This window comes from Elephantulus edwardii, unplaced genomic scaffold (genome assembly GCF_000299155.1).
Source record: "Elephantulus edwardii isolate Elephantulus edwardi_28Jun2011 unplaced genomic scaffold, EleEdw1.0 scaffold00040, whole genome shotgun sequence".
Lineage (NCBI taxonomy): Eukaryota > Metazoa > Chordata > Mammalia > Macroscelidea > Macroscelididae > Elephantulus > Elephantulus edwardii.
In genome coordinates this window covers 11,619,961-11,625,697 of record NW_006399790.1, presented here as the reverse complement: position 1 = coordinate 11,625,697, position 5,737 = coordinate 11,619,961, and positions in this window count along the sequence as shown.

The window sequence follows — 5,737 nt, the reverse complement described above, 5'->3', positions numbered from 1 at the left end:
CAGTCCATGGTATTCTCAATACTCTTCTCCAGCACCACAGCTCAAAGGCATCAATTCTCCTTCTATCCTCCTTGGTCATTGTCCAACTCTCTGATTGCGAAGACCATGGCCTGTATCAGACGCATCTTAGTCTCCAGAGAGACACAACTGCTCTTTAGCACTTTGAAGAGGTCCCTAACAGCAGACTTTCCCATGGCAATGCGTCTTTTAATTTCCTGGCTGCTGGTGCCAAGACTGTTGACTGTGGAGCCAAGCAAACTAAAGCTGTGTACAATCTCAATCTTGAAAAGTCAAGAGTAGAAAGAGTAATTGAAATAACTGTGGAAGGTCAGGGGTAGTGTCATGTGGATAGACCTATGGGAGTAGAAACAAAGTGAGAAAGTTAAAAAGAACATAAACCATAGAAGAAGCACTAAAAAACCACCTCGAAAATTATGTAAGCCAGGATATGTGATTAGTCATTTCAGTGCTGGAAACACAATTTCATTAATAGAGTAGCATGATGGAGTGACAGTTTAACATAGGTTCAATATCATGGACACCTACTCTTTAAAGATGACATAGTCAATTTTGTTTTAAAGGGTCCAAACAACAAGTGATATAACCCAATACTAACAGAAGTTGATTTTGTTTGATCTTTTCCACCCTGGATAGGCATGTGATTCATCTTGATTGTAAGAAACAGAGTTGGCTTTCCTGCTTGTAGGTTCGCAGCAAGGACTCTTTAGTGTTCATTATCTGAAATGGGATTACCTCATAAAATGATGCTAGATCAAGGAACTCTCAATACAGCAAAGGAGGAACAGGAGTGGGCCCACAATCGTGAGATCATGCTGGTGTCCTAGAAGCTTCCATATCCCAGAAGTTGCCCTTGAATTTTGTAAGATGAAGTCAAAGTGAAATCCTTGAGATTATACATTTCAGAAAATAGCATAAAATTCAAAACAACAATGAGATAGTGCTTTATCCTAAATAAGTACTTCGATACATGTGCCTGGGAATGAGAAGCAGAAATAGGGTTAACCTCTCTTAACTATTATTCCCATGACCAACTTGGGTGTTTCCTTTCCTGTGTCTCCTACTCCTGTATATTTATAGGTCCTACATCTCACAGGAAGAAATTTTTCATCAAAAGAAATAGAATATTCCTGTAGAGATGGAAGTGATAAAAAGGGGAGGGAAGAATATTTTAAAGATGGAAAAAAAATATCTGAAGTTTAAAATTTGTTAGATGTACTTAAAAACATAGCACTCACTCCCAGCATAGTATACCATCTCTGATTCAAAGTGGCCAATGCTAGTCCGTCTCACCTCAATGATAGCTAGTGTGTTGAAGCTCATGCATTCCATTTAATTTTCACACTTTCTAGTTTTCCAATATTCAATATGTGTACATTTCATGTTCCAATTAGTAAATGATGTTTGCCATTATTTTTCCTCATTTTGACTGACTTCTAATCTGGGCTCTACCACTACTACTATAACTACCTATGTTCCTGTATTTTTCATAGGATTTTCAGAGACCTATTATTTAAGTTGGCACAGTGACTGAAGTAATGGGGGTGGGTGTTTTGGAGACAGTAATCTTGGCTCAGGACAGAGCAGGGTTCAGAGCTGTTGTAAATAGGGTCACTAGGAGTCCCAAGCGACTCAATGGCACATAACAACAACAATAATAACAACATTCTTTAAGGAGATGGCCAATCCTAGTTCCTAGTCTTTCTTAATCTGGGAGCTCTACTAAAACCTGTTCATCATGGGTGACCCTTGTGGCATTTGACACACCAGTGGCACAGCAGTACAGCAACCCACAAGTTATCTCAGTGCAGAAAACAAATAGAGAAGTGCTGTAATAATTAGAGTGATGCTCTCCCCAAACACATTGAACTGACAATTTAGTTTGTAACTGTAATGGTAAATGAGTCTTCACACCAGGCCCCAGGGCCACAGGAATGTGACATCAGGATCAGAGGGAGACTCATCAATAACCTGCATTATGCAGGTGACACAACCTTGCTTGCTGAAAGAGAGGAGGACTTGAAACACTTGTTGCAGAAGATCAGAGAATACAGCCTTTAATATGGATTGCATCTCAATGTTAAGAAAACAAAGATTCTTACCACTGGACCAATACGTAGCATCATGATGGATGGAGAAAAGATTGAAACTGTCAACAACTTCATCTTACTTGGATCCACAATTAAATCCCTTAGTACCAGCAGTTAGGATATCATGAGACATATCCCACTGGGAAAGTCTGCAGTTAGGGACCTCTCCAAATTACTGAGGAATAATGATGTCAGTTTGATGACTAAGGTGCATTTGATCTGATTCTGGCCATGGCCTTTCTGATCACTTGCTATGTATCTAAAAGCCGGATAAGGAATAACGATGACAAAAGAAGAATTAATGCCTTTGAGCTGTGGGGTTAGAAAAGAGCACTGAAGATATCAGGAACAACCAAGAGAACAAACAAATATGTTTTGGAGAAGGTATATCCAGAGTACTCTTTAGAGGCAAAGTTGATGAGGCTTCACCTCACATACTTTGAGCATGTTACTAGAAGGGGTTATTCCTTGGAGAGGGACATGATGCTAGGAAAGCCAGTGGGTTGACAATGGAAAAGAAGATCCTTAACCAGGTGGATTGACACAGTGACTGCAATGGGCTCTAATGTGGCACAGAATAGGACAGGGTTCAGATCTGTTGTTCATAGAGTTAGTATGGGTCTCACTGGAGTCAACAGCACCTAACAAGCCCATCAACTTAAAACAGACAGACTGTGATTGACAGAAGATAGGGAAAAGTTGGAAACAGAAATAATACAATTTGAAGGTGCAAGAAAACATGATAAAACTCAAATAAAGCTCATGTTCCTGGTGGAAAATAGTAAAATGTCTAACGTATAAGTGATTGGCGTCATGGGGTGGGGGTGGGAGGGGAAGAAGAAAATGAACAGAATAATTACTTGAAGACATAATTACTGAATTTACCCCAAACTTTTATGCAAGCCATAAATTGAAAGAGAAAGGAGATCATAGAGACTAAGTAGAATAGACACAGTGAAAACTGTCTAGGCACATCAGAGTCAAATTGATTAAAAAAATTAAAAAGATAATAAGCACATTTTGGAAACAGAGAAAAATGGCAAATTATATTTAGGGAAACAATGATTCTAATGGACAATGGCATGCCATCAGGAGCAATTTGAATCAGAAATAATAAGAATGATATCTTTAAAACACAAGAAAAAATAATACTGTCAATTCTTCATGACTATATCTAGTGCAAATATCTTTTAGAAATAAAGGTTAAATCAAGACATTTTCACATTAAAAAAAAAAAACAAAACTAGGGCAATAAGGTACCAGCTTATGAGCACTACAAACATGTAAAAAAACTGAAAAAAATTCTTCAGAGTAAGCCAGAATGATACCAAATACAACATCTGATACTCTGGGATGTTAAAAAGACTTTTAAAATAGTAAATACAAGCAGCAATGTTTCTCCTTAATATTTGGAAGATAAATTGCAGAGTATAATAAAAATGGTATTATTCTTGAATGTTATTTTAATAAATACATTATCTTTTAAATTGTTTGCTACGTATCTGAAAGTTGGACCATGACTAAGGATGACAGTAAAATTTATATCAGGGTGTGTGGTGATGGAGAAAAGTACTGAGTATCCCATGGACTGTCAAAAGAATAAATATGCCTTAGAGAAAGTGCAACCAAGTTGTTCCTTGGAGTTAAGGATCATAAAACTTCATCTTACATACTCTGAGCAGGTTGTCTGGAGGGCTAGTCCTTAGCAAAAGATATCATGCTTGCAAAGGTAGAGGATCAGTGAAAGAGAGGAAGATCCTCAATGAGATGGATCGACACAGTGACTGTAACAATGGGCTGAAGTATATCAGAGATGATGAGATGAGGTAGGATAGGGTAAGGTTTAGATCCATTGTTCATAGGGTTGCTATGCGTTGTAGTCCGCTCAACAGAAACTAACAAAAACACTTTGCATATAGTTACTAAGAAGCCCTGATCGGGAAGTGGTTAAAGAGGTCAGCAGCGTGAAACTACTAGTCACTCTTTGGGAGGAAGAAGTGACAATCTATCTCTACAAATACTACAGCCTTTGGGAATTCTATTGAACAGTCCTATCCTTTCCTACAGCATCACCATGAATTGAAATAAACTTGACAGTAGGAAGCAGTGGTGGTGAAATACATGTAATACAAATGAATACTATAGCATAAGGGGAAAAGGGGGTAGGCAGCCAATACTGCTGTGGTTATATGCCCACAAGTAAGAACTCATAGCTGAACCTACCCTGAGTTTTCAGAGGCAGGAAATCACATAGAGTTTTCAGAGGTATGAGGAGATTGTTCATCTTTCTCTTGTGGAATAGCTGGTAAATTTTAAAAACCTGCCTTGAGATTGGCAGCCAATTCTTTACCCACTAGACCACGAGAGCCTCTAAAGCAGTGTTAAAAGGGTAAGGGCTGCATGGTGCTGACCATATCTGACATTAACTAACTCTGTAAAGGGGAACTGACCTGTGAACAACACCAACAACACAAAACCAATTTCCATGAGGTAAGATATGTCCCCCAAGCTCCTGTATCTCTTCCTAGGCATTCTAATACCAATCTTACTGCTTCACTGGGTCTAAAATCCATTGCAATAGCTCACAGGAAGTGAAAAAGCTTGAATTCAGATTAGTAGCAATCAGGACAGCTTCCAAAATGCACTCAAATTCACCTGATTCTTCAGCCTCATAGCTTAGCTCTTAGTTTTGCCAAGTATGCTGTCCCCTTTCATTTGTCCTTCAACAAATTTGGGCAAAAGGCTCTTATCTCAGTAGTGTAGCAGTCCTAAGGTCAACTCAGTCTCATGTCAGCTTTCTGGTTCTCTGCTGCTGGCTACTATTAATAGTATATATGTACTATGAAATCATATTCTACTCACATTCAGCAAGCAAGGTTGTGTCGTCTACATAACGCAGGTTATGTATAAGTTTTCCTCCACCTGATGCAAGATTCATTTTTACAGAGTCCAGCTGCACTTATTATTTGCTCAGCATACAGGAAAGCTTGCTGCAGAATATCAATGACTGTAATCTTCAGTATGGATTGCATCTCACCATAAAGAAAACAAAAGTTGCCGCCAGACGGAAGAGCTCCGCCACCAGACAGAAGGGCTCCGCTGCAAGACGGGCTGGGAAGAGACCCAGGAAGAGCAACAGTCACCACCGCGGAACTCCGAGGAGCAGACCGTGAGACCCCAGAGGAGCAAAGACTACCTGCCACTGTGTGACCCCCCTGCAGCCCGCACCTCTGTGACCCCCAACACAAGGGTGCTGCTGCATAAACCCCCAGCAGCGCCCAAGCCCTGAACCCACCTCTTGGTGATAGTGTCCAAGCCCTGTGCTCCTTACCCCCCTAGTCCCTTGCTTTCCTCCCCTTCCCCTGCCCCCTTTGCAGCTCCACAACCATGCACCTCAGCCCCCACCACAGCCCTGTGACTTCAGGGCACCACCACGGATCCAGCCATCACCTGGAGCTATCAGCCGAGTTGTTGTGGAACTAACCTGGCAGGAGAAAGGCCGGTAGGATCTTGGCTGTGTTTACTGGGGCACTACTGATTACCTGGGAGAGCACCTAAGAGTGGGGAATTTGGCCAAGCTCTCTTGGGCTATACCAACTGCCCAAAACAAGCCAGCCAGCTGGCTTCTG